Source organism: Manacus vitellinus, unplaced genomic scaffold (assembly GCF_001715985.3).
Source record: "Manacus vitellinus isolate BGI_N305 unplaced genomic scaffold, ASM171598v3 scaffold_1_pilon, whole genome shotgun sequence".
In the NCBI taxonomy this organism is placed as follows: domain Eukaryota; kingdom Metazoa; phylum Chordata; class Aves; order Passeriformes; family Pipridae; genus Manacus; species Manacus vitellinus.
The window spans coordinates 1,007,088-1,014,101 of NW_021939396.1; the positions used below are offsets into that span (position 1 = coordinate 1,007,088).

A 7,014-nucleotide genomic window follows, 5' to 3' on the forward strand; every position below is an offset into this window, starting at 1 on the left:
TTGACGGGAATTCACCATAAATGACACCCCAACATATGTTAAAATATAAATTAATGCAGCAGAAATAGAGACAGAAGATCACTGTGACACCAGATTTTCCCAAATCCTCTTCTCTTCACTGATTGATATGTTAGTTATGAAGTTGAGAACACAACAGCTGTGAATAATGTTTCTATAATGTGCTAAATCACGACCTATCCAATCCCTGGAAGTGTTCAAAGCCAGGTTGGACAGGGTTTGGAGCAACCTGGTCTAGTGGGAGGTGTCCTTGCCCACAGAAAAGGGTTGCAACAACATGATCCTTAGGTCCCTTCCAACACAAACCATTCTGTGATTTTCCAGTGTACCGATTGCTAATTCCACCACATTTAAGGAAGACAGTTGGACTCAGAGGTCAGTGCCACTCCAGGACCACCAGGATGCACAAAACCCAAGGGTTGGATTTTTGAGGAGCAACACTGGAACAACTGATGATGCTACCCAGGGAAGTGCTCAGCAAACTGGGGTAGGGAATTCAGGAAAAAACTCTTATTGGAAAGGGTTGTTAAGTAATGGGATAGACTTCCCAGGGAGGTGGTGGAGTCCCCAACCCTGGAGGTGTTCAAGGAAGGCCTGGACGTGGCACTCAGTGCTCTGGTCTGGGTGGGAAGGTGGGGATGGGGCACAGGTTGGACTCGATGACTTGGAGGTCTTTTCCCACCTCAGTGATTCTGGGGTTCTGTGAGTTGGGTTCCTCATGGCCACATTAAAATTCCCAAAGCCAACACCAAGAAAAACTCATGGATTTTATTGTGACAGAGCTACAGGAAAAGCAAGACCATGGGGAAAATGGCCACAGTGTTTATTTTTCTCATAAAACATTTCAGTACCAACATCTTTTTCAGATGAGACATAAAACTTTGAGGGCTTTGGTAGAAGACTGAAAAATGTCAAGTGATAGTTTGGGATTGGAGTGAAGGGGAAGGAGGGGCTGTTTGCTTTGTTCTTAAAAAAATAAAGGTAAATCCCCTGAAAGGAGACATTTCTCATAGAAATATCACTGCTTTGAAGCCAGTCAAAGGAGCTGTTTTTTATGAGATAAATATTGAGATCAGCCTGAAACTGAGTTTGAACAGAGAGTCTGAGACCTGCCTGAGCCACTGGAGGTTCAGTGACTCATGTGTCACCCAGGACAAACCCCACAGTGGGCTGGGAGCAATCTGGCATAGTGGAAGGTGTCTGGGCCCATGGCAGAGGGCTTGGAATGAAATGTTTTAAGGTCCTTTTCAACCCAAACCAGCCTGTGATTGTAAAAAACAACCCACTGGAGGAGAGATGTTCAGCCTTTGCTCTCCAGGGCTGCAGCACAGTCTGCTCTTAGGGTTTTAAAAATACATATTATGGTTTCATACCTGAAGCTTCCCCCAGCTCCTGGAAATTGGGAAAGGATTTCTCCTTCCCAATGATTGCTCCCATATCTTTATCTCCTGTATCTCCAAACCTCCTTACAGAGGAGGGAGAGAAAAAGTATGGGCTTAACCTTGACCCCAAAATGTCTGGCTGCCCCCTCCAGTTAGTGGTTAATGCAGAGCCTTTGTTGTAAGAGAGTTTTAATTAACTTATTTAAACCCAGATATTTAAAGCCAGCTGTCTGGAGACCCTGCTCTGCATGCACTGACCAGGTCAGTTCTCAGCCTCCTCCTCAGAGCAGAAAACAGCCTGAACTGCCTCAAATCCTGGGATCAGTTTTGGGCCCCTCAGGACAAGAAAGACATTAAGGGGCTGGAGGGTGTCCAGGGAAGGGAAAGGAGCTGGGGAGGGGTCTGGAGAACCAGGAGCAGCTGAGGGAGCTGGGGGGGCTCATCCTGGAGAAAAGGAGGCTCAAGGGGGACCTTCTTGCTCTCCACAACTCCCTGGTGGGAAGTTGGAGCCGGGGGGTGTCGGGCTCTGCTCCCAGGGAACAAGGGACAGGACGAGAGGAAATGGCCTCAAGTTACACCAGGGAAGGCTGATACTGGAAATTAAGAACAATTTCTTCACTGAAAGGTTTGTCCAGCCCTGGCCCAGCTGCCCAGGGCAGTGGGGGAGTCCCCATCCCTGGAGGGATTTAAAAGCCATGTGGATGTGGCACTTGGGGACATTGGTTAGTGGTGGCCTTGTCAGTCCTGAGTTAATTGTTGGACTCGATGATCTTGGAGGTCTTTTCTGACCTTAATGATTCTATAATTCCACATTTCCATGTGATGTTTATCTGTAGCACATGAGCCTGTGGTTAAGAGTAGCTGCAGTTCACATGTTTCCCATGTGACCAGCGTGGAGTTTCCCCAGTTTTGCTGACCTAGAACACACGAAAAATAGACATTACCTTCTTTTCTCTTTTCATCACAGAAAAGATCTGTTTTCCAGACGCTTGCAATATCATCCCTGATTTTTTTCCATGCCCTGTAAGCTCTGAAAATGCAAAGGATACCTAAGAAAGCTGCCATGGTTCACTTGTGTGGGATGAAATGGCAGAGGAAAAGGTATTTAAAAAATGAGAGCAGAAGTTGTGGGGGATGGGAGGTCTTGAAAGGACTGGAGCTGATTCCTCTCCTGGCTCTTAGCTGGGATCTGAAAAATCTCTGTGGGTTAATGAGGAGCAGTCACGTTGAAATGTCCCTTATGTACATGACAATTTAAGACACCACCTGTCTAGAGAAAAATATTATGGGATATCAATGTCCAGTGTCTGAAAATCACAAAGGAAGAGACATTTTCATGGAGACTGAAGAGCAAGAAGGAGTTTTCTGGATGGTGAAAGTCTTAAAAATGTGTTGGATACCTAAACAGGCTACAAAGAGAAAAACTATGGAAGAAACAATGGGAAGAGAGTGTAAAAGAGAAAAATTAAGGAAGAAAAGAGAAAAATTAAGGAAGAGAAAAATTAAGAAACAATTGGAAGAGAGTGTTTAATTCCCAGCTACTTCAAACCATCATCCCAGGAACTATCAGAGCACCTGGTTGACCAGTAACAGCATCCTTTTCTCTAATTCATTTACTTTCAAAGAGCAATTAATTGATTTTAGATCCTAGATTGGTTGGCTTTGATCCTTTAATTGCTTCTCTTCACGTCCTGAAAGTGTAGCTTTGCTTTCTTCAGGGATCTCCCTTCAGGAGTTGCTTTTAGTACAGGATGTTTATATTATATATATGTTTTATTTATATTTAGCACAGGCTTAGTGGGATTGCAACAGGGAGATGTCACTTAAAATGCTCTGGGCTAATCAGAATCAATGTTTTGGACCATATCTTTAGTTTTTGGGGGGTTATTTTATCTGTTCCTTACATAAGAAAAGTCTAAAGACATAGATCTCAGGATGGATGGCCCCAGACTTTTCATTTTATGTCACCAAAGTCCACCAAAAATCCATATTCCTCTGAATGACCAACTCACACTGTCAAAAAAATCATCTGGAATTGAGACACAAAGGCAAATTTCCAAGCCTGTAACAAGTGTTATGTGTCTTAACTTCTCCTGCACCACTATTCAAATCCTCACAAAAATCCTAAAAATAAACGTAGAGAACTCAGATGTGTCACAGGAGGAGTTGATAAAACCAGTATGTAAAAGCCTTTTTTGGAACAAAGGGAACAATCCAGAGGGCAGATCCATGGAGAATGGCCCAGGAAACGAGATAAGCTTGGAAGTTCCCAAAATCTTTTCCTCAGGAAGGCTCAGGAACTGACTGTTGTGGGAAGTGCTAAGTGTGGGAAGAACAACAACATTCCTACGTAAGTGGATCAGGGTGGACCCAGGTGGAACTGCCCATTTCTTATGGCAAAACCTGGGATCTCGGACCTCATGAGGTCATGGAGTCAGGGAATATCCTGAGTTGGAAGGGCCCACAAGGATCATCGAGTCCAACTCCTGGCCCTGCACAGACACCCCAACAACCCCACCCTGTCCCTGAGAGCGTTGTCCAAATTCTCCTGGAGCTCTGGCAGGTTTGGGGCTGTGCCCATTCCCTGAGGAGCCTGTTCACTGCCCAGCCACCCTCTGGAGGAAGAACCTTTTCCTTTCCATCTCTGTGAATTTTATTATCAAAGGCCAGCTTTGATTTCCCTGCTGCTTTGATCACTCTCAGCCTTCCATGCTGTGTCCCTGTGAAAGCTGAGAGATCTCATTCCCTCCTTCTCAGTGAAGAGCTGATGGAAGCAGAAGGTCCTACTGACACACTGATTTTCCTCATCAAAACTAGTGAATTTGCCTAATTTTTTTTTAACCCGTGGCTCATGGAATTGTCACCTCAGGCTTTTGTGTTTGTTCAAGGAGAAGAATCCAGCCCAAAGTCACCGTAAGAATTCACGGAGCATGTGAAACCAGACCAATCACAGGGGTAGAACTGAGCCTAAATGCTGCATATTTTTCATTCTCCCAGCCTAAAAAATCAATAATCCGTATCTGGAAAATATTAGGAGGGCTTTCTTTCATCAACAAATGGTGGGTCCTTCTTGCAAGTGCAATATTTTAGGTTAATTCATCCACCATCAGTAGGATTTCTACTCCCTGCTCTATCTCACTCTTGAGAATTTTAACACTTCCTAGTGTCTGTATTTGTAATTTTTATTTATTGGAGTTGAATGCCTTCGAATTTCCCCAAAATTCTCTTGGGTAACTAGAAAAATAGTGAAGTTTTCAAACAACAATCATTTTGCATTTCTCATTTTCTTAATATCTGGCAGTTGGGGAAGGAACAATCCCTCCGTATCTCCCTCAAAGGTGTGAAGAATAATCTTTTTTATATTTTGGGGTTCTTTTGTTTTTCTATTAATAGCGACAAAAAATAGTTCAGTAACCATAATTTCTTGCCTGGTTTATTCCAAGGACCAATTTAACCTGAGTGTCTCAGTTTGTGTTCTCATCTATTCATATCCTTCTGTTCCGCTTTGAACTCTGTTGGGAGAGATCTGTGGCAACATCCATTGCATCCTGGCAATTCCCTGCTCTGGGAATTCCTTGGAATGGCTCAGAATGGTGTTATATTCCTGAGCACGTTGCTCTGATCCCATAAAACCATAGAGAGGCACCTGCCAGCAGGTGGGATTCCCTGTTTGCTGGGGTGTTTATTAGCTGGCACCTTTCCTAGACTTGTCTATATTTAATTCAGGATGTTCTCCTTCAATTCACCGGCGTGCAATAAAGTCCACAAAGCATCAAGACACAAAGAGAAATGTAGAACTTCGTTTTCTGCAAATAATCACCCTCATTTGCGTATTTTGGGGAGCACTGGGTGCTCTGAAAGCAACAAAACCCAGGAAGACTTGGTAAACCAAGGTATCTTGGGGTGCAACAATTGTGGGTTTGCCAAAATTGTCACTCAGTGGTAACACCCAGCAGTGCCAATGACACACAAAGAAGAGGAAACACAATGGGGATAACTAAAAATAACACTCTCCTGTAAATGCCAGACTTATTGCCTTTGTAGGAAGGACAAAACGAGCCTCTGAAGGCACCATCCTTCTCAGGCGTCTGGGCAAAGCAACCAGTGGGATATTTTTGTTTGGTTTGATGTTTGTTTGGAGTAAAACCAAACTGGAACAGGAAAACTGCTGCTTGTTTGGACAGTGGCTTGGTTAGAGAGAGGCACAAGGAATAGATCCTTCTTTGGGCAGGTTAAATCCCATTACTTGTGGGAAGTTGTCAGAATAAAATAGTTTGGTTTCAAAGAGAAGCCTTCATGAAGGTCAGGTCCCACAGAACTTTTTGGAGGAGGCATTGGAACAGGTTTCCCAGAGGAGCTGTGGCTGCCCCATCCCTGGAAGTGTCCAAGACCAGGTTGGATGGAGCTCTGAGCAACCTGAAAGGTTGTGAAAGGAAGTGGAAGGTGTTCCTGCCCAGGGCAGGGGGTTGGAACTTGATGATCTTGAAGTCCCCTCCAACTTAAACCCTTCTATGATTTCATGATCTTACTTTAGGGAAGGGCACACAACAGCAAATCCTGGCTGTGATGGTCCATCCTGTTCCATTCTGGGATGCTTGGCCTCTGCCAATGGGAATTCAACCAGGACAAACCCAGTGTGTGGTTTGGAGAACAGCACAGGCTAAGGACTATGTCCAGAAGATATTTTGGATACAGTCACCTTCTTTTGGGAGTTTGGGAATGCAGATACAAGTTGAGCTGAGGGACTGGAAAGAATCCTGGGAGATGCAACCTTGTGTTCAGAGGTACAGTTGTCTCCCCCTTTCCATGTGTTTGCCATCACAATACACCAGTTTACAGGGAGAAGTCGCCTTTTCAGGAATGCAGGTGGTGGTTTATCTGATTTTTATGGCTTTTTCTTATCATTATAGCTCATTTCAATGGATTCTCAAATAAATCCTCTGGTTTTAGCACTCCCCAAGGCCGTAGAGTGTTTTTCAGTTCCCATAACCCTGACACAAGCTCTGACTCTTTGTTTCCAGGGTTTTCTGAGGAGGGGACACCAAAGATTCAGGGAAGGCTTCTCCAAGCCAGCAGCCAAGAGACAGATTCCAAAAATGAGGAATTGCGTCTCCTTGACCCCCAGGTTGTTCTGCTCCATTGGTCTGGGATGCTTTGGTCTTGAAGTTCCCTCCTCTGCCAGATGCTGCTTTCAAAAGATTTCCATTTGAAGCTTAAAAATATAGGAATATTGAAGTGAGGGCTGGGAAGCAAAATCAGTTCCCAAAAGTCAGCAAAAATGTCAGAGAGGGGAAGGAAAGGGAAAGAGGAAGGGAGGAGGGAAGAGAGGAAGGAGGGAAGGAATGAAGGAAGAGAGGAGGGAGGAAAGGAAGGAGGAAAGGAGGGAAGGAGGGGAGGAAAGGAGGAAGGAAGGAAGGAAGGAAAGAAAGAAAGAAAGAAAGAGAAAGAAAGAGAGAGAAAGAAAGAAAGAGAGAAACAGAGAAAGAAAGAGAGAAGAATGAAGAAAGAAGGAAAGAAAGGAAGGAAGAAAGAAAGAAAGAGAAAGAAAGGAAGAGAAAGAAAGAAGGGAAGAAAGAAAGAAAGGAAGAAAGAAAGAAAGAGAAAAGAAGCAAAA

At 44.2% G+C, this 7,014-nt stretch overlaps 1 long non-coding RNA gene across 1 annotated transcript; it reads left to right on the plus strand.

Annotated features, from left to right (window-relative positions):
- The first annotated feature begins 1,572 nt into the window (after positions 1-1,572).
- Positions 1,573-6,546, plus strand: LOC115307425. The gene is made up of 3 exons (XR_003915751.1): positions 1,573-1,661; positions 2,368-2,501; positions 6,422-6,546. It is a non-coding gene; the product is annotated as an uncharacterized LOC115307425 (long non-coding RNA).
- The last annotated feature ends 468 nt before the right edge of the window (positions 6,547-7,014 follow it).